This window comes from Sus scrofa, chromosome 18 (genome assembly GCF_000003025.6).
Source record: "Sus scrofa isolate TJ Tabasco breed Duroc chromosome 18, Sscrofa11.1, whole genome shotgun sequence".
NCBI lineage: Eukaryota > Metazoa > Chordata > Mammalia > Artiodactyla > Suidae > Sus > Sus scrofa.
This window is the reverse complement of record NC_010460.4, coordinates 33,221,450-33,244,178: the sequence shown is the minus strand read 5'-3', so window position 1 is coordinate 33,244,178 and position 22,729 is coordinate 33,221,450. Positions and strand designations below refer to the sequence as shown.

The following is a 22,729-nucleotide window of genomic DNA, read 5'->3' as shown; positions in this document are numbered from 1 at the left end:
ATCCTTAACCCACCGAGCAAGGCTGGGGATCAAACTTAAACCCGCATCCTCATGGACTAGTCCAGTTCTTAATCCGCTGAACCCCAACAGGAATTCCGCATGCTGAGTATCTTGATGGAGCCCCGTATGTGGGATTCCAGAGGAGGGAATCTGAGCAGCTTGTTGGTGCAGAGGGCTGGTGTTGATGAAGGCCACCAGGAGAAGGTGAGCCTGCTAAAAAGGGCAGAAAGGAGGAGGAATGAGGAGAAAGGGAGTTGATTCCAAGCCCTTAGTTCAGGGAGAAACCAAAAGCCTGGGTGTGCAAACCTTCAGGGTGTTTGCAAGGGTGTTTAGGCCACATGGTGTTGATTCTGAGAGGTTTTGCGGAGGGTTCAGGGGGCCAAAGGGCAAGGTCATGGAAGCGTTGCTTGTCATGCTAAAGCAGCTCCCTCCCAGCGTTCTCCTGAGAAGCCCTTCCCGAAGGGTACTCCGCTGAAGTGTGAAGTTGTAGATCCACCTTTGTGGTCGGGGTGGTTGGGTGAAGGATGGATGCCTGGCAGGTAAAGAAGAGTGGCAACAGGGAAATGGTTTGGAGGCCGCTGGCAGTGGAATAGACAAGAGGTGGTGATGGCTCGATGCAAGATGTTGGCAGGAAAAATGAAGGGAGAAATGAATTTGAGAAAGAGTCGGGAAATAAAATGGGCGTGGCTTGGTGACTGAAGAGACAATAAGAGGAAGGATCAAAGATGACTCCTGGGTTTCTGGTGTGGGTGCTGGGTAGATGGGAGTGACGGGATTAGTGGCTTCAGGTGTCTGCTTACTCAGGAGGTAGCTTGTTGTGAAGGTGAGATGCTTAACCTTCAGGCTTCCTTCCGTGCTTGGGCCCATTCAAAGGCTCTGGGGCTTCCCCTAACAGTTGTGTGTTTTTCAGCCTGTATTCTTTTTCTGGAAGAGGGCCCACACCCTCTTTAAGCTGGTATTAGCTTCAGACACACACAACCTGAATGCTTCTGTGCCCATGCTCTTTCGGTGCCCTCTGCTCATGGCCCCTAGATGAATCCTCGTAAGAAAGCCACTGACATCGTGTCAATCTTCTCGAAAGCTCTTGTGGTGACATTAGCCCTTTACCAGCTCGGCAGTTTTACCTTGGGGTTGCCTTTTACGTCCTCTCTGAAACCATGTCTAAGCCATGTTTATAGTCTCAGAAAAATAACGTGACCTGTCTGCCAAAGAGCAAGGTGTCATTTATAAATGTTCCAAGTGTTTGCTCCCTTAAGACCTATCTCCCAGTCAAGCTGCTTTAGTCACAGTTACAGTTGATCCTTGAATGACGTGCGGTTTAATCTGTGCATAATTTATAGTTGTTCCTTTGTATCCTCACTTCCTCAGCGTCTGCAGATGTAACCGACCATCGATCAGGTGATACCGTAGTTTATATTACTGACAAATATCCACGTCTCAGGGACCCGCACAGTTCAAACCCGTTGTGCAAGGGCCAGCTGTGCTCTGTTGAACTTTGTTTGCTACCAATCGTCTTGCTTTATTTTTAGGCCAGTTGTGGCTTTTCTGTGTTAAATATGTAGCTAATCTTTGACTCAGCCCTTCAGTGGTCGCTGGTCTCTGGAATGTTTCATACCCACAGAAAGCCTCTGGCATAAATAAGCACTCATCACTCCATACTATGACCCTGGTGTATATTCAACATATGGAGACACTTTAAATTTCTGGTTTTGTTGGGGTTTTTTTAAAAAAAATTTTTAAGGGCCACACTTGCAGCCTGTGGAAGTTCCCAGGCTAGGGGTAGAATCAGAGCTACAGCTGCAGGCCTGTACCACAGAAACACTGGATCTGAGCCACATCTGCAACCTACACTGCACTTGGGGCAACACCAGATCCTTAACCCACTGAGCAAGGCCAGGGATTGAACCCTCACCCTCTTCCTAATGGATACTAGTCAGATTCTTAATCTGCTGAGCCACCATGGGAACTCCTAAAATTCTGTCTTTTGATAATGTTGAGTCAAAGGCAATTTGCACTCTAAAATGTTCATTTTAGGCTGTAAACCTTTGAGCAGGAGTTGTTCAGTAGTTCTGCTCAGACACATGACATACTGTCACCTGCTGTCACAAAGCTGTGCTGGACCATCCTCTCATCTGAAGGAAGTGTCTTTTTCCTTGTTTGCTGCCTGATGAATGACTTCGTAGGCTTTTTCTGCTATCTGTGCAATTCCTACTCTGGGTATGAAAAATCTCACTTTATTTCCTAAGCTTTTCCACCATAATGTCCCTTCTGCTGAGAACAGGTTCTCACTCAGACACACTAAAGTGGGACTTATACTATCGATTATCTTAGCAATCTCAGTAAACAAGACAGTCTCACTATGTTCTTTTTTCTTCAGGGATAAGGAAGGCCTAGCATCTTCCTAATAGGAATATACAATATGGCCTCATTTACAAGAATTGCAGCTTGGTTAGAATTTCCACTGGTAGTCCTTCAGTTTTTCTTGTAAGGTGATAACTTATTATGGAGAAAGGTTGTTATGTAAATAAAATATAGAATGTTACTACTGGGAAACAGTTTTGAGCCATAGAGCACAGTGCTGATATTTCATGCTGGATCTTTCCTGTTCCTTATTCCCAGCGCCTTTGTGATGCTTCAGCCTCTCCGTCTCTCTGTTATACATTGGCAGATGCAAATCCAAAGTGTGGCGAGGCTGAGAGCACCTGCAGAGGCCCGAGGCCTTCTCTTGGGTAAAGGGATTTGGATCTGCCCACTAGAATTCCGCAGAAGGCGTTATGAGCCAAGGAAAGCAAAAATTACGATTCGAAGTGATATAGGACGGATGCAACCTGGGGCAGGAAGAGGATTCTTTTTTGGGAAAGCCCAGTTGTTTTTGGGGAAAATGCTGTTTTCTGTATTGTAATTCTCTTCTCTTGGCCCAAGCCTTCTGATCTCGGTGGTGTTTGAAGGACTCGGGGATAGGTATGTGTGGGTGGTTGTAGTAGAGCAGAAAAAGGGAAGCCTGGCAGCAGCCTGGGGCAGGTGGTTATGAGGCAAGAGAGGTGACCTGTTCTCAGGGAACAGACAGTAGCCAGTGCAGAGGTGGGAGCATGTAAGCAGCTGACCTCAAGGGTTCTTGGAAATACCTGGAAGGGGGACCTGGTAAAAGATAAACTTCCTCTTGTCACACATGACATGAGCCCTGATCCTTGTTGCCCCTGGAAGGTTAGAGAGGCCTTTGACATCTGTCCTGCCCAGAAGAAACATCGATGAGCCCATGACCCGGAAGGGACCACTTCCCCCCTCTGTTAATACACACACCCACGTACTCTAGCTGCCTTTCATGCCCCTCCTGTCTCTTTCAATGGGGGCTGCCCAAGTGGGAGGAGCAAACTAGAAGGTATTTTACATAAAGGGAGTGAGGAGGATGTCAAAGACCCGTCTCACCTGTTTGCAGCTTGGTACCCCAAGAAGTGGCCCTGGACACTCCGGGAGCCTGCTGTCTGAAACCGAGGGTTCTCCCAGCAGCCTGTTTCATGTAGGTCAGCATCATGTTGCTCAGATAATTGGTAACAGACAACCCCTTGACTGGGAGTTGTAGGGCCATTTCTCAAAGCTCCTTCAGCTCAATGTTTTACACAATTAATCCTTGAGATGGATGGAACTTGTTAGGTTCATTTATTATTTCTTTCCTTTCTCCCTCTTCTCTCATTTTTCTTCTCTCCCTTCCACCTTCTCTCTGCCTTTCCTTCTTTCCTTATTGCATCTTTGGTCCTAGGAAGTTGTCTGCGCATTATCTTCTGAGCAGTGTTGCTACTTACTCCCAGCATCATGTGTTCTCTGCAGTGTCCAAAGGCTGCTCCCATCATTAAAGGCTTAGAAACCAAGAGGGGCCTGAGGAAGCTTAGGCCTAGGCCTCTAGGTTATTGCTTAGACCTTTTTGCCTAGAAATGATTTAGGTAAAGACCTGTAACATTGTTTTAACTCTAGCTCCTATTATTTATTTTGCATTAGGAATCTCAGTGTAGGAGTTCCCATCATGGTTCAGTGGTTAATGAACCTGACTAGGAACCATGAGGTTGTGGGTTTGATCCCTGGCCTTTCTCAGTGGGTTAAGGATCTGGTGTTGCCGTGAGCTGTGGTGTAGGTTGCAGACGAGGCTCAGATCCAGCGTTGTTGTAGCCCTAGAAAAGACAAAAAAAAAAAAGAATCTCAATATATAGACATGAAAAATTCAAACTGGCAACTCAGCATAAAGGCCTGGGTACTTTTCCCTCTTCTTTGATCACTGGTACCCCAGTAGGTTTATGGGGTCTACTTTCGTATCTTGGAGAAAAAGAGTGACAAGCATTGATTTGGACTGTTTTAAGTGAGATCACCTAGAAGCCAGGTTACAGATGAGGTTTAGTCATTTGTCTTTAGACTCACAGCTTTAAAAAAATAAAATAAAATATCTTGGACTATAGTTGATTTAACAAAGTCATGTCAGTTTCAGGCATACAGCAAAGTAAATCAGTTATAGGTATATCCATTCCTTTTCAGATTCTTTTCCTATACAGATTTTTATAATGGAGTAGGTTACCCTGTGCTATACTGTAGGTCCTTGTTACCTATCCATTGTATACATAGAAATGTGCATATGTCAATCCCAACCCCCGATTTCTCTGTCCCCTCCACGTTTCCCCTTTGGTAAACATAAATTTGGTTTTGAAATCTCTGTAGACTCACAGCTTTTATTTACCCGCCCTCCATGCACCTCTCATACCCGCAGAGTTCCATCCTGTACCAGTGGGAGTGTACTATCCAGGGCAGCAGGAAACTCCCTTGTCCTGACCGCCATACTCTGTGTTTCTGTACTGTCTGTATTTGCCACTAAAGTCAGAGGGGCTACCTCCCTCTGCCCAAGTGAGTGGGAGCAGAAAGGTCACAGTTAGGAAAGTAGTATTTGAAATAGAGAAAAGATGCATTCCTATCTGTTCATTATGCTCTTTTTTTTTTTTTAAATATCTTTTTTTACATGGAAATCCTGGTCATCTGAGATCTCAGATTCTGGAACAGCGAGCACTGCCATGTTCTGTCCCTGACAAAGATGTACATGTCCCTGGATATTTGTATCCATTTTGGTGTTCTCCCCATCCTAAAGTGCTCACTATTTACTAAACAAATGATGCTTGCTATCTCTATCAGTGTCGTGTTGGAGGTATGAGCACAGTTTAATGGTAGAGGGTATTAGTCATCAGCCAGCCTCACTGCATGTCCTCTTATTACCTCTTCCTGTTGTGATAAAGACATGGGCATGATGCCCATCGCATTTTTTTGATCCTATTTTTCATAACCATTTGTTTTGACAATCAAAAATCAGTTATTGTGGCCTACTATGTATTTCCATTCTTCGTAATTCTTGCAGTAGTACTGTAAGAAATGACCTTGGTTTTTTGGGGTATTTTTTGTCCTTTGTCTTTTAAGGGCCACACCTGTGGCATATGGAGGTTCCCAGGCTAGGGACCTAATCAGAGCTGTAGCCACTGGCCTACGCCAGAGCCACAGCAACACAGGATCCGAGCTGCATCTGCGACCTACACCACAGCTCATGGCTATGCTGGATCCTTAACCCACTGAGCGAGGCCAGGGCCCGAACCTGCAACCTCATGGTTCCCAGTCGGATTTGTTTCTGCTGCCCCACGAAGAGAACTCCCTGATCTTGGTTTTTTAAGTCATTCAGAGGTCCATTCGGCAACTGCTGGGCTCTGTGTTAGATGGTGAGGACACATCAGTCCATGAGATAGACAGAATTTAACCTTCACGGTGCTAAGACACTGAGGCTTAGAGGAGTAACTTGGGGTGAGGGGACACACTGAGGGACCCAGCTAAGATTTGAATCTGTTTGATTCCAAAACTCATGCTGACTCCGTAATGAGAGGTGGTTAGAAAGAAAGTGCTGCTCCTTCACGACCTTACTCATTTTCAAGCCTTCAGACCAATCTCATATGTTAAGTGTCGCTATCTCCATTTGACAAGCGAGGAAATGGGACTTGGAGAGGTTAAATACCTTGCTCATGATCTTATAGCTGGGGGACAGCGGGGCCAAGGTTTGTGTGAAGGGTGACCTGGTTCCAGAGCCCATGCCGCTTCCACTTGCCCATGCTGCTGCCCCCTGTAGCAGGGAAGACAAAGATCCATAGGCCCGGCCCTGCCGGAGCTTACCCGACAGCAGAGGAGAGAAATAAAATACACTTAAGTAAAAGACTAATGGAAGACGGCCATAAGGAGGGTATGAACAAAGTGCTTTGGGGTTGAGGAGGGATTATTTTAGTCTAAGGAGCACTTGAAAACAGAGGACAGGGAAAGAGCTCTCTTCGATTAGATCTACAGGGTATCATCTTCAAGCAGGAAGAAAAATCCATTATTCTAGTGAAAAATATAATAAACAGAAGTTAGGATTGTTTCACTTCTCTTTTTTTGTTTAGTAGGTATATGTATTATATAAAATGTATTGAATGGCTGCCTGGGTATAGCACTGTAAGAAACGACAATTTCGGAGTTCCCGTCGTGGCGCAGTGGTTAACGAATCCGACTAGGAACCATGAGGTTGCGGGTTCGGTCCCTGCCCTTGCTCAGTGGGTTAACGATACGGCGTTGCCGTGAGCTGTGGTGTAGGTTGCAGATGTGGCTCGGATCCCGCGTTGCTGTGGCTCTGGCGTAGGGCGGTGGCTACAGCTCCGATTCAACCCCTAGCCTGGGAACCTCCATATGCCGCGGGAGCGGCCCAAGAAATAGCAACAACAACAACAAAAGACAAAAAGACAAAAAAAAAAAAAAAAAAGAAACGACAATTTCGGTGGCATTACATTGCTAAAAACCTGTAGATATTCAAGTCAATTAAATACAGTTTTTTGGCAATAAGATTATGTCTTGGTCTATGTTCAAGATATTCTAAGCAGAGAAAGCAGAGACAAGGCATAATATATTTTCATTTTCATTGAGGTCCCAGCAGGACTGCTGTGTGCAGTTGTACAATTTGTGGGTTACACTAAAGCATCCAGCAAAGGGGTTGAAATCCAGTCCGCATTTCCCACATCAAACAATGCTCCTCATTGCAAGATTGCTTTCCTCCCAAGAGGAAGGCCATCTGGTGCCTTTTTAAATTTTGTAGGAGTTAGAAAAGATTGTTTGTAGGCTAGCAGTGACCCTGGGTCCTACAGTGAGAGCAATGATAACAGCGCTTGTAGCAGCCAGGGTTGAAGGTGGTGTTTAATAGGACAGTGTTTCCTATCTCTACTACAGACTTTAAAATCCTGTAGGAGTTTATTAAATTCAAAATTAAATTTCCGTCAGTAAGTAATAACTAACAACATTGTAAAATCCGTTAGTGAAAAATGTGACTGATTCCATGTTATTGCATAAAAACAAATAGTAATGTGGTATAAAATGTAATGACTTTAATTCTCAACCCCATAATATTTTTGCACATAATTTTAGGGATTTCACAAAGCATTTGAATCCTATTTTTGTTTTTTTTTTTTTTTTTTTTTTTTTTTTTTTTTTATTAAATTTTATTTTATTTTCCCACTGTACAGCAAGGGGGTCAGGTTATCCTTACATGTATACATTACAATTACAGTTTTTCCCCCCACCATTTCTTCTGTTGCAACATGAGTATCTAGACATAGTTCTCAATGCTATTCAGCGGGATCTCCTTGTAAATCTATTCTACGTTGTGACTGATAAGCCCAAGCTCCCGATCCCTCCCACTCCCTCCCCCTCCCATCAGGCAACCACAAGTCTCTTCTCCAAGTCCATGATTGATTTTCTTTTCTGAGGAGATGTTCATTTGTGCTGGATATTAGATTCCAGTTATAAGTGATGTCATATGGTATTTGTCTTTGTCTTTCTGGCTCATTTCACTCAGTATGAGATTCTCTAGTTCCATCCATGTTGCTGCAAATGGCATGATGTCATCCTTTTTAATGGCTGAGTAGTATTCCATCGTGTATATATACCACATCTTCCGAATCCAATCCTCTGTCGATGGACATTTGGATTGTTTCCATGTCCTGGCTATTGTGAATAGTGCTGCAATGAACATGCGGGTGCATGTGTCTCTTTTAAGTAGAGCTTTGTCCGGATAGATGCCCAAGAGTGGGATTGCAGGGTCATATGGAAGTTCTATGTATAGATTTCTAAGGTATCTCCAAACTGTTCTCCATAGTGGCTGTACCAGTTTACATTCCCACCAACAGTGCAGGAGGGTTCCCTTTTCTCCACAGCCCCTCCAGCACTTGTTATTTGTGGATTTATTAATGATGGCCATTCTGACTGGTGTGAGGTGGTATCTCATGGTAGTTTTGATTTGCATTTCTCTTATAATCAGCGATGTTGAGCATTTTTTCATGTGTTTGTTGGCCATCTGTATATCTTCTTTGGAGAAATGTCTATTCAGGTCTTTTGCCCATTTTTCCATTGATTGATTGGTTTTTTTGCTGTTGAGTTGTATAAGTTGCTTGTATATTCTAGAGATTAAGCCCTTGTCAGTTGCATCATTTGAAACTATTTTCTCCCATTCTGTAAGTTGTCTTTTTGTTTTCTTTTGGGTTGAATCCTATTTTTGGACTTCAGATTAGCTAACCCATGTTATGGTACAGAATGATTCAAAGAGAATTGACAAATAAAAGGTGTTTATATGTTTGTGGCATTTATTTGTAACAAATACAAACATGTCAAAATCTAATCCTTTCCGTTTGGCTAGATACATAAAAGGTCATCCACAATTTGGCACATGCATGGTGTTTATTTACAGGTTAATGCCCGAGTCGTCCATTCTGTAAATGTTCGATTCTTTTTGAATCGCTCTGTTATTTAACAACTTCCTCTGAGCGGTTTTAAATGACAACTGAGCATTCCTAGTTTGGGGTGCTCTTGTACCTTGAATATGTATTTATCGAGGCTCACTTTGTAAGGCTCTTATAGGCTGGATTCATCGTGAACAGAATATGCTTTATTGGGTGACTATAAATTTACTTTAGGTTTCAATGAGTGATGGTGACCTTACCTCGCCACTGTAGCACTCCCTCAAGATCAGATCCCCAGGGTCTTAGAAAGGTTCAGAGTTGTCATAGTGATCATGAAATTATGAGCTCTTCCAGGGCTCATTCTCATCGAAAGTGAGGTTTCCTGGGACAATGAGTCATTGTTACAGCAGAGAGCGCCTCTAAATGCCTCCCTTATTAGAAGAGCCAGTGTGAGACTGTAAAACTTGCATCTGACAGTGTGGTTATCACCACTAGCCAGAGGCTGTCTTCATGTCACAGACTATGTCAGGAAACTGACATGTTAAGTGTTTATTTTCCTGACCAAATGTCATCTTCAAGAACTATATCACTGGCGAGTTTGCTGAGAGGAGATTGGATTGGATTTTTATTGTGAGCCAGAAGAAATCTGCTGCAGATGGAAGGGGTGGGGGACCATTAACTAGTTGACTGGTTGCAAATGCCCCTTGATTATATGTGGATTCTAAAAAAATGATAAAAATGAACTTATTTACAAAACAGAAAAAACAGACTCACAGACTTCAAAAACAAACTTACGGTTTCCAAAGGGGAAAGGTAGGGGAGAGGGATGGACTGGGACTTGGGAGGAGCACATGGACATCGTGGTATATGGAATGAATGGTCAACGAAGACCTGCTATATAGCACAGGGAACCCTACCCAATATTCTGTGCTAACCTATGTGGGAAAAGAATCTGGAAAAGAATGGATAGATGTATATATATAATAGAATCTCCTTGTGTGGCAGAAATTATCACAACATTGTAAATCAACTGTACTTCAGCAAAACTTGAAAAATTTTTTTTTTAAATTAAAAAGAATCTGGAAAACAGGTCATACTGAAAAAAAGATTAGGATATGGAATTCTCGGAGGTGGTAATTTTGGGGTTTTATAAAAACTCTAGGCATTGTACTCTAAGACTAAATAGATCACACATTTGGATGTTGATTCATAAATAAAGTTGGTATTTATTAAAGTGGTAAAAAAAAAAAAAGAAAATGCCCCTTGAGTCTGACAGCAGCCACATACATGAGCTCCATCAGCCAGTATGAGTTAAAATTCACCTTAACAGCAATATATTTATCTAGTCCGTTTAGAGACCAGCTCCTTATAAAGTTTAAATTGACTCATTAATATGAACAGTCATACTTGAATGTGTCAATCATTTTGAAATTTTTTATTTTATTCTCTATCAATGTTTATCTTTTTGAAGATATCAAATAATGGTGACTCATTAAAGTAGACTTTATTTCTTTAAATTTTTCCTTTATAAAAAAATGGGGATATTTGTTCAAAGGACATGTGTCTCCTTTGAACACAATTTTAGGGATCATGAATGACAGCTGAAGGCAAGAAATGCAGCATGAGATCAGCAGACCACATGCCAAACATTTTTCTTCACCATCTAGAACAGCAGGATGAAAGGGATGGTGGGGAGGGAGGTTGTATGTTGGGAATATTCACCATCAATGATTCGGTGGGTGACCGTTTTCCTTGCCTTATACATAGATACTCCATAAATATTGGTTGACATTGTATTCATTCAGAAATATTCGGTGAGTGCCTGATCTGTGTCGGTCTTGCAGTCGGGTGGTTGGAATACAAAGATGAATAGGGCAGAGCCCCTGCATGCTGAGTCCTGGAGAAATCTGTGTGTCGCCAAACAGGCAGAGGTCCATGTGGGAACATGAAGAAGGGAGGGATCAGTTCTTGCTGCAGGGTGGCCATGAAGTCTGGGAAGTGAAGATACATTATTCCATCCTGTATTGGAATATAATACTGTCAAGCCCCTTATTCTGCATTTGCCTGTGTTTTTAGATTTGCTGGCTATCAGTGAGAAAGTCAGGAAAGACGTTAAAGAAAGCATACTTGATTTGGGTCTTGAATATCAAAAGAAGTTCACCAGGTTTGAGGAAAGGGCCTGGAAAGACATTCCTGGTTAAAGAACATGTGTGTTTGGGGAACTGTGAGTGATCCTGTTTAGCTGGAGAAGATGAGGTAGAATTGATGGGTAGGAGCCAGGTTTCAGAGGTTTTGTGAACCATGCTGAAGAGTGTGGATTTTATATGACAGGCAGGCAGTCGGGAGCCAGTGGAGGGTTATGAGCCAGGCAGTAACACGGTCATTCAATCAAAAAGTATTTATGGAGTGTCTGCTACTTTTCAGACCAGTGCTAGGGGCTGAGTTACAAGGATGAATTAGAGACAAGCAACTCACAACCTAGTAAAGAAAACTATAAACAAGTTAGTGCAATGAAAGTCATAGACTTTCTCTAATAACATTATTATTACTTTTATTGAGTATTTACTAAGTTCCAGGCATTTGCTAAGTGCTAAATGCATCATCTTATTTAATTCTCCCAATAACTCTAAGGAACACTATTGATTAGTGCCATTTTACAGAAGAGGAAAACTGAAGCACAGAAGTCTAGGAACTTGCCTCTGGTAAGTGGTGGGGCCGTTGTCCAAATCCTAGTGATCTGACTCCAGGAAATGTGCTTTTTACCACTAAGAACTATGTTGCTTCCCCATGACAGAACTCTCTCTGATTTCTAAGAGCGCTACATTATACATTGTGCAGAAACAGAGGTTAGGTTGGAAAGTCTTCGTGAAGATAATGATTGGATTTGCCTTATGGAAGGTCACTCTGCAGCTTGGAGCTGGGCAAGACCAGAAGTGGGAAGGTGAGTTAGGAGCTAGGTAACAGTGGGTAGTATCAGTGCAAATGAGAGGAGAGGATAGAATCCAAAGACATTTTATTTTTTGCCTTTTATTTTTTTTTTAATTGTTTAGGGCTGCATGTACGGCATATATAAGCTCACTGGCTAGGGGCTGAATCAGAGCTGCAGCTGCCTGCTGATGCCACAGCTATAGCAAGGCAAAATGCAAGCTGTGTCTGCAACCTACACCACAGCTCATGGCAACACTGGATACTTAACCCATTGAGAAAGGCCAGGGATCTAACCTGCATCTTCAAGGTTACTAGTTCATTACCACTGAGCCACAGTGGGAACTCTCAAAGATATTTTAGATGTGAAATGGTTTATTTTTCTGGATGAAGTTAGGTTTCTGACTTGGCTATCAGGATGGATAGTAAAGCCATTAATCATGATTTATAAGCCAAAGGAGAAAGAGGTGGGCATGGGGCGGGGGGAAGGGGAGGTATGTATGTTTGAAAGTTGTTGAATTTTTGGAGTCTGCAGGATAGTAAAAGTCAGTGATTGGATATGTAGTTCTGGAGTTTAGGAAGAATTATCAAAGCTAGATATTACATTGAGTGTCATCTTTGAAGATTTAAGAATGAGTAATGAATGTATTCGTTAATTGACGGTATCTCCCTAAGTGTCAAATTATAACTATAGATTCTATCCAAAAAATTGTGTCAAATATAACAAATGGATAATACCACTAGAAAGTAAATAGTGCAGCTGGCAAAATGTACCACCCAATTTTAAAGAAAACATGTAGGCAGTTATTCTAGCTTATGGGGCTGTGAAGAAATGGTAATTTAGCACTGTGTACTCTTTGTGCAGGGAAGCCCTGGGGAAGAGGAGAAGGTAGATTAAGACATAAGAGGTAGAACTTCAGAGAACAAGAGCAGGGGAAGAATATTACTGAACATTGCCTTAAGCATATGGAGAGTACAAACATATAAGTTATTGGTTCACTTCCTATTTTCAGCATTCCTTAATCAGCCTGGGGCTTCTTAAAATGCATCCTAGGAAACAGAACTAGGAGACAAAAGCAAATTTGTTTCAATGGCTGCATGAATGGAAATAAATTGAGATTAGAAGCTAACTCCTATACAAAAAAGACTAGGCTATGAAAATCAAGCTAAGAAATAAATAATCTTCAAAGAAATAAGTTATATATTATATTTAGAATTAAAAATATATTCTATATATATGGAATTAAATAAATCCTATAATCATGTGGGTATCATACATTGAATTCCCTTGGTCTTTGGAATGCAGGGAAGACACCATTGTTCACCCATCGTGGCACCCCTTGTTTAAGGAAAACTATCATTCATGAATCATCAACCTAAGCATAATGCAAGTTAGCCACTTGGGATACTATTGACAGAGAAATTGATTCCTCCCATTGGAAGCTGTGTCAGTTACAGAAATTCTGATGCCAATTAACAACAGCAACAAACGACCCTATTAAGAACCACTAAGGTAAATAAAAACTCTTAATTAGGAATGCCAAAGATGGAGAAAGAGAAGGATACTGGGGAAAAAAGTCTCCAAAACACTGGTACACAATAATAGTGGGAGTGGAGGAAAGGAAATTATGCAAAGAAGGAGTTTTAACAGGATGTTCTTGGACAGGATTCTGTGGAGGCGGCATGAAGTGGGCAGTGCCGCTATGTTGGTACATTCTATGTACAAAACAGCAGATGAGAGGAATGAGGTTTCAAAGACATTTTCTCTCTTAGAACATATGGGACTTTTAAGGGTTGTAGGGGAATAGTTGGGGATTATTTTTATTCAACTTGCTTTTGAACACATATAAAAATGTTAGAAATTGCCAATATGCTACCATCTTTTTAAAGGGATTGTGAAATAGAATGCTATCAGTGGAAATACTGATATATCAGCCCCAAGTCACAGAAATCTCTAGTTAAATTCACTTAAATATTAAGAGCCTTTATTATCTCACACAATGGATGGACTAGAGATAGTTGGTGGAGCCAGTTGGGAACTGAGTGATTCAAAAATCTGGAGTTCCTCTTGTGGCGCAGTGGAAACAAATCTGACTAGGAACCATGAGGTTGCGGGTTTGATCCCTGGCCTTGCTTAGTGGGTTAAGAATCCGGCATTGCCGTGAGCTGTGGTGTAGGTCGCAGACATGGAGGGGATTCTGCATTGCTGTGGTTGAGATGTAGGCCAGCAGCTATAGCTCCAATTTGACACCTTGGCTGGAAACCTCCATATGATGCGAGTGTGGCCCTAAAGAGAAAAAAAAAAAAAAAAAAAAAAAAAAACACCAAAATCTCATACAAATTATTTAATCCTTCCCTTTTGCCATTCCTTGTTTGTTAGCTTTGTTGGCCCTCATGGTCACAAATGACATCATCCAGAGAAAGAGAAAAGCATCTCTTCATTTGTATTTCTTGTGGAAAGGAAAAAGTCATTCTGTAAAACCCCTAAACTCTTACACTTAGTTGGCTAGAATTATGCTGCTTGTCTAAGACTAAACCGACCATTTGTAAAGGGGATCAGTCTTGGAGTCAATCATGACCCCGCTCCTGGAGCTGAGGCTAGGTCCAGCCTTCCCCGAAGCACATGGCCACTCAAAGCAGGTTGGAAATCTGGACAAAATTGGGGTTTTGTGAATGAAGGAGGGTTGGACAGCTATTGGGTAGGCCATCAATGATATCTGTTACAAATTAATTACAAAAGCCTTTTTTGAATGGAATGACAAAGTATTTATTAATGTATCTTATTAATAAAATTTTTAGTCTTTTAGCTTTTGTTCAATGGCTGGTTTTCTCTTATTTTTAGTAAAATAGTTTAAATGATAATTTTAGAACTACTTAATTTTTATTTTAGTGTGATAAATCTGGTACCGTCAGCTCAGTTTGGCTAAAGTTTTTAAAGCATCTTTTAGAATTCTTTTGGCTGGGCTGGTTCATGGTAAATATCACTGATGATGAATGAAATTTGGCAGTTCACTCATTCTCCATAATTTAGAAAAATGCTAGTGTTGGAGAATCTGTTCCTACTTCCTACTGCCTTTCATCTGAGACTAAAATATAGGCTTTGCAAATCCCATTTGCAATGTCCTGGACAGTTTCCTGGGTTTCCCAGAGATAGCAGACTCAAGATAATAGGGGAATGTCCAACAAGAAACTATCAGTCGCTCTGCCTCACAAGAGAGAGAAACTGACTAGACCTAACTCAAGCATACAGAAAAGGGTTTCCTTTAACAGTTCCAAGGGTGAATCCTGGAACCTGAAGGCAAGAATTCAGTCAAGTCTGGAAGTTCTGCTGCCTGAAAGTGGAAGCCTCTTTGGAGCTAAGATGTTCCATCTCTCATCTCTGCTTCTCACTACAGACCTGTTGAGCTCTTTTCTCTCTGCAGACATGTTCTCGTTTTTCATGTCTGTGGTTGGCAGATGGGAGCCAATTTTTATTTCTTTATTACTTCTCCTCTGCTCCAAAGACTATTCCAGACCGAGTGTCTCTCAGTTCTAAATCTGAATCCCCAGGAGAGAGAATCTGATTTACAAATGAGGAAACTGTGGCTTAGAGGAAGTATCTTGCACAAGGTCCCCCAACTAGGAAGTGGCTGATAAGGCATTTTGACTCTAGGTCTGTTTGGGTCTAACTAAAACTTGGTGACCTTCCAACAAAATATGTGAGCGCCAGCGAGATTTCCAGGAGCAGAATACCTTGTCGGCTCCGTCCAGCCTTGTGCCTATTCATAAGCCTGATTCGGGGGCTTGCTCAGTTTCTCTTCTCACGGCCTCTATCAACTCCCAGCCAAAAGATCTTCCCTTGCTGACTGATGTCTAAAATTCCATCATTAGAGGAGCCATTTCTTTCCTTGGCTCAACCCAAGGCGTGTCTTGTCATTACAGAGTGTGTGATGGTTACAAAGTTCCCATAATGATCTGATTTTATTTTACAACCGTCCAGTGATGTAGTAGGCTAGAATTACTTACTTCCATTTGCAGATGAGGAAGTCGAGGTTCACAGGGGCAAGGTGATTTGCTCTAGAAGAGGGGACTGAATTCCTTGGGGAGGTGGACTAGTCATTCAGGATAGATGAAGGATCTCCTTGGTCATGTCCCTGGGGGACCCAAGTGGGCTGAGAGGGCAGGACAGGCACAGGCCATTTGGTCCTGAGCTTTGCTGCTGGTCTGGGGACTTCATGAGGCCAGATACCTTGTTCTTAGCCATCTCTTTGTTCTCAAGTATTGGGTACACAGAAGACACTTGATGAATGTTTATTAAAGGAATATGAGACTTCCCTAAAAATGATAACGTTCAATACTGGGATGAACTGCCTTCAAAACTGGGTGATTCCTAGCAATGGCAGACCTTAAAAAAAGATGGATACGTATCTGCTTACTAATATTAAAGGCTAACATTTATGGAGCATTTATAATGTGTTGAGCACTTTGAAGTGCTCTGCAGGTATTGTTTCATGTATTCCTCACTCCGACTCCATGAAACAGGTTCTATTATTATCCTCATTGAAACCAAGGCACAGAGAGGTGAAGTGACTTGCTCAAGAATCCCCTGGAAGTGGTGTAGTGGTGTGGTCAGGATTTGAACCCTGGAAGACTGACTTAGAGATCTGGATCTCAGTCATGCTGTCCAATGACTTCTAGATGAGACAGGAGTTTGAAGCAGATTACCTCTCAAGTCTTTTTCAACTTTGAGATTCTCTGGTTGTTTGGCCAGAAGGTTGGTGCTACCACACACAGAGAGAAAGTAGGGAAGGAGAACCGTTGTAGGCTTAAGGAGAGAACAAGTTGATTTTGATTACGTTTGGTATGAAGTGTCAGAGGATATCCAAATGGAAAAGTCCAACGGTATCTTTCTCTTCAAAGAAAAGATAATTTAGGAGTTCCCGTCGTGGCGCAGTGGTTAATGAATCCCACTAGGAACCATGAGGTTGCAGGTGCCACCCCTGGCCTTGCTCAGGGGGTTAAGGATCCAGCGTTGCCGTGAGCTGTGGTGCAGGTCACAGACTCGGCTCGGATCCCGCATTGCTGTGGCTCTGGTGTAGGACGGTGGCTACAGCTCTGATTCGACCCCTAGCCTGGGAACCTCCATGTGCCACGGGAGCGGCTCAAGAAAAGGCAAAAAGCCAAAAAAAAAAGATAATTCACACATGGGCTGTTGGCATGAAAAGCTTTTCCAACACCGTATGTCGTAAGTGTTACTACTGCCTTATAGCTCACAGTACTCTTCTACCACAGCTTCATACTGTACTGGGGCTAATACCATAGCTTTGTGAGATAGGCATCATTCTCTTTAGAAAAAGACAATTGAACTTACTGTTTTATTTGTGAGAAATTTCATTAGAGGAAGTGTATACAATTTCAAGATTGAAAACCACAAAGAACCCTGTGTTCTCCCTCCACCACGGCACTGGCCTATTTGATAAACTTGATTATTTTACTTGGGGAAATAAAAAAAACCCACAAGGAAATGTCTCCTACATAAGAAAAAAGGCAAACAAAATACATTTTCAGGCTTAAGAGTTCTAACCGAATTTGTCACTGTATCTTTGCTTAAAAGAAACAAACTGGGAAGTTCCCATTGTGGCTCAGTGAGTTAAGGACTCCCACTGTCTATGCGAGGGTGTGGGCTCGATCCCTAGCCTCACTCAGTGGATTAAGGATCTGGCGTTGGCACAAGCCACTGCGTAGATTGCAGATGCAGTTTGGATTCAACCCCTAGCCCTGGAATTTCCATATGCCCCAAGTGTGTAAAAAGAAGGGGGTGGGGGGGGAGAAAAGGAACAAATACAGACCTCACATTTACCATGTAGCATTATCACCATTCCTGGCAATAAAACAAAACTTGAAAACATGTTAAGAAAGCAGTGTAACAAAACATAAGTGATAGTCCATTTTAAAATTATTTGATTGAATAACGTTGCTATTTGATTATACAGGTCTGTTACAGCCTGAGACCTATTAGAAAAAGCTAAAACTCCTAAAGGGGAGTCATCAGGAAGTCAACAAAACTAGGGGTCAAGAGAATACCAAGGAACTGAATAAAAAGGAACAAGGCAAGATTTTGCCCAGGTGGGCCTGTCCCAGTAGAACTGCATATGTAACCCATGACTCCTGGGAACACTCAGTCAGGTTCCTGTGTGGCCAAGGCCAGCCAAGGACAACCTTGGAATCAGAAGGGCCTGGGATTTAATCACAGACTCACTGTTTACCAATGGCACAAGGCTGGGGAATTTGCAAAACTTCTCTGAGCCCATTTCTTCATCCACAAAGTGGAAAGACTAATCTTTCTTTCACGGGGGTGTTGTGAGATATGTGAAAAGAACCTAGAATGAAGTGTTCTTCTCTCACACACACACACACATACACACACACACACACGGGTGGGAGGAAACTTTCAGATTTGACAGCTATGTCTAGGTCATTGATTATGCTGATGGTTTCACACATATACACTTATCTTCAGATTCGTCAAGTTGTATACTAAACATGTACAGCTTTTTCGTATGTCAGTCTTACCCCAATAAAGTGGTTTTTTTAAAGAAACAAAATAACCTAGACAGTACCAGTAACAGAGTGGACTTTTGATAATTGTTAAGTCTCATCCATTCCTGGACCTGACTTTCCTTGCCTTTAAGAAACTAAGATACAGAGGAAATTCACTCCCTCATTGCATTAAACAGTGAGTGTCTACCAGGGCCAGTATGTCCAGGTGCACAGGTTGTTCCCTGCTGAAGTGTTTGTAGGAGGTGAATTCCAGCCCATTAGCACCCATCAAGCTGGGTGCCCTGGCCTCTCTTCCTAATTTGCATAAAGGTGCTACGTGTGCTTGTAAAGCTCTGGTATCTGACTCAGAGATAATGAACTTGAACTTTGCCCATTCTGTGACTGATGGGAAATGGACAAGTAATCAAGGGTTATGATATATAAAACTAATGGTATTATAGGGAAAATACCATAAGCACACAGAAGAGAGACATTTAATGAGACAAGGGTGTTCAGAATCTCTGACTTTAAAGGATGACAGGGGAAATTGTGGAGAAGATGATTCCGGGCAGAGCAGTGACATTAATTATGCATCCACTTATTCACAAAGTACACACGAACTGAACAGCTACCAAGTTCCAGTACTTGAAGACACAGCAGTAAATAAAACAAAATCTCTTCTCCTAATCCCAACATTCCATGAGGGCAGAGAGACATGAAAACGGAGCTAGCAAAACATTAGGTAGTGACTAGGTAGCCTTGGGAGAATACTGTAGGCTGGGTGGTGATGGGTGGGGCCAGGTGGCTGAGATGGCTACAGGAGCATGGAGAGTCAGGCAGGTGTCATCAGGGAGGAGTCTAAGCTGAGGTTTGCATGGCAGCTGTGAGCAGCTCAGGGGAGGATCACATCAGAAGGAGGGAGGGGCTGTTACAAAAGCCTCAAGGAGGGAATGACCGTGACTCCTGAGGTGGCTGGAATGAGTGGGTGAGAAGAGGCGCCAGAGGGGAGATGGAGACCAAACCTGTGTGAGGCCCAGAAGCTGGAGCTTGGGGAACTCCCAGGCCTGTGAGGCCTCCCACATGGCAGAGGGAGGGGCCTGTGTTGTTAGGGGATGAGAGGGAAGCTGGGACAAACAGGTAGGAACCAGACTGGACAAGTCTTAGGTGGAGGGTCTGGGAGGCATTTATTTCTGCTTAAAGCTATGGAAAGAATCCCAAGGAAGCCATGACTAAGTCAGGCAAGGAAATCCTTGCATGTTTGTCTTGAAGGGATGTGGGAATACCAAGTCATACTTGTGTTACTAGTTACTAAACCCAAATTCTCAATATATAAACCCCACGAGAGGTTAGAACTCTTCTCAGCTGTGTCCACACATTCAAATTTTTTTTTTCGCTTTTTTTTTTCCCCCGCTTTTTTTTTTTTTTTTTTCTTCAGTGCCAGACCTGTGGCACATGGAAGTTCCCATGCCAGGGGTCAAATTGGAGCTAACAGTGGCTGGCTTATGCTACAGCCACAGTAACGCAGGATCCGAGCTGCATCTGTGACCTATACCACAGCCACAGCTCTCAGCAAAGCCGGATCCTTAACCCACTGAGCAAGGCCACGGAATGAACCTGCATCCTCATGGACGCTAGTCAGATTCGTTATCGCTAAGCCATGATGGGAACTCCTCCGTACATTCAGATTAATGTAAAGTTTATTTCTGCAACATCCGAATATGCTCACCATGATGGTGATGATACCTGTTAGGTGGAATGATAAACTGGGTAGGTTGTGTTTTATAGGCGGATACATTTTCCCATGAGTAAGAGGTAAGAGGCAGCACATAATGTCAAGATGCTAACAAATACGTGACATTTATTTGAGCATTTCAAGGGGGACCTTTGCCTCCCCCGAGGGAGACGCTGCTAGCTGCCTAGCTTATATCCATGATCTGCATCATCAACAACAGAACCTCAGATTTGATTATCAGTGAGCTCAACTAAAAATATTTTCCTTCTAGACTCCCTTGTGACTAGGAATGATTTAAGACAAAAGTATAGCCAGTGGGACAATAGGCTGGAGTCCCTGCAGAGGCAAAGCCTGGCTAGGAGAAAGCCCTTTGGTCCTGTTCCCTTTTCCTCTTGGGATTTGCAGTTATTTCATGACTTACGTGGTGGTGTTTGGAGTCTTCAAATGTGTTGCAAAACACATACATTGAGTTGTTCAGAGACCACTGTCTTCTGCAGTCTTTGGCTACAACTTTCTGGTGCTTATACTGATCTGGAATTAATCTGTGGTGTAGGGAGTCCTGTTGTGGTTCAGTGGGTTATGAACCTGACTAGTATCCACGAGGATGATCTCTGGCCTTGCTCAGTGGGTTAAGGATCTGGCATTGCCATGAGCTGTGGTGTAAGTCACAGATGTGGCTCAGATCTGGAGTGGCTGTGACTGTGGCCAGCAGCTGCAGCTCCGATTCCTGGAAACTTCCGTATGCTGCAGGTGCAGGAACTTCATATGCTGCAGGTGCAGCCTTAAAGAGAAAAAAAAAAAAAAGCTGTGGATGTTAAAAGGCAGCAAGATGATTTTATCAAAAGTTCCTCTCAGAGTTCATTATACTAAAAGCAACACTTCATGTACGTAATGTTGCTGCCTTTTCTTGACCTAGAAAAATCTAGTCAACAAGTATTTCTCAAACATTCATTTAACATACACTGACACCTATCATTACAAAGATAACACTTCTATATGTGCCATGAGGGACAGAGATGATGAAAATAAGGTTCTTGTTTTTGAGGAGTTAACAATTCCTTAAGACGACAGATGTGTTTACAAATAAATGTCAAACGAGTATGTATGCGATGTGACAGGCCACGGTCAGGCCTGCCCAGGAAAAGCCTCTAAGTGGACGTGGATGGATGCAGGTAAAAGGAGCGTGCCCCACATGCAGGCAAAGCACAAACTTCAAGGCCTGGAGGCAGGACACTGAACCTGGGTGATGTGGCTCACAGCAGCAAAATTGTTGCCTTATGTATAGTACAGTATTTCTGGATGATAAAGAGCCTGGGGGCATGAAAGATACAGTTCTGTGATCCTCCAGTGTGGGCCAAGTCAAGGCCACTGGGCTTCAGATGCACAGTCATGTGAAGAGATCATACAGGGGCATCGGTGGGAGCTATGTCCACCAACCTGCATCCTGGTGTACGTGCTGTTTCAGGAGAAAACAAAGTAAAAGCAACCCTGCAATGTTGCCCTTGGAATAGGCCGTGAGGTCTGGGGAGATGTCGTAAGTGCCATTAGAGCATAACAAAAAGTTTTTTAAGAGTTGTGAAGAAAAAAACAATTCTGGTTGGAGGCTTCATGAAGGAAGTGGAATTTGAGTGAGATCTTGGAAGACGGATACCCTTTTCGAAGGTGAATGTGGGAGGAAGGACGTTACAAGAACGCTGGATGAGGGACAACAGGAGGTAGGAGAGCAGGGCTGTGTCCTGGAAATGAAGAGCAGTGCAGTGTGGCCGAAGCACAGGGCACGTCCGTGTGTCCGGGGAAGCAGTGAAAGATGGGCTGGAAAGGGAGTCCAGGCCAGGGGAGGATTGGCATTTAATATATTGGTAATGGGACCCAGGAAATGTTTCTGAACAACTACTAAACCATGTGAATTAGTAAAATAGGGATACACAAATAAATCTGGCAACATTATTATGCATGAAATATGGTGAAATGACTGGCAAGATCCCTTAAAATGCCCAGGCACCAGCTGAGGTCATGTGTGACTGGAAAAGAGCACATGAACTTCAGAGTTTTATGGTAATACTGATGGTTTTAGGGAAACCATGTATGAATTTGAGTCTTTGAATCTGGACATATGGGAAGATAGTAGTACTGTGAACATACACAAGGAAGGCAGGAAGAGAGAAATACAGTATTAGAGATGGTGGATTGAGGTGCATATGGAACATGCAGGTGTAAATGTGCTACAATGCAATTGAAAAGAAAATAAGAGAAGGAGCTCAGGAGAGAGGTGGAGTGGGGGATGAATCACCTACACTGAGGTGAATCAGTCACTATGGTCTGTCATAAGGATATGAGCTTAATAACAGGTCCTAGATACCTGACGAATGCAACAAGGAAGACAGAACTCTTAGGAGCACCTGGGAAAATAAAAAACACTGCGATTATTGGTATTCATAGCCCATGTTTGTTTTATCAGCTGTTAAGTTACCCAAACCCAATTCTTATCCCAGGCTGACCTCCTAACTGGCAGGCAGAATTGTCAAAAGGACACATTCTTGTACAGAAACCTGAATCGCCAGATCTTTCCGGTGCAGAATAGACGAAACACACGAACTACACGACTAAGTAGATTAAAGCACACCTTTCTGAAGGTTTGGGGGGCACAAGAGCCCTGAACCACAATTCAATGGTAGATACTGATGATCGCTAAACTAATAATTAAAAGACTAAAACCATGGGAACATTCCTAAGGAGGGGGTATGGCTGTGCCGGGGCAGAGGACGCAGGCAAGTAGGGGAAAGGT

At 42.7% G+C, this 22,729-nt stretch overlaps 1 protein-coding gene across 1 annotated transcript in view; it reads left to right on the top strand.

Annotated features, from left to right (window-relative positions):
* The window catches only part of IFRD1 (interferon related developmental regulator 1), a 50,911-nt gene that overhangs the window by 4,734 nt on the left and 23,448 nt on the right, over positions 1–22,729 (top strand). The gene's annotated exons all lie outside the window — the stretch shown is intronic.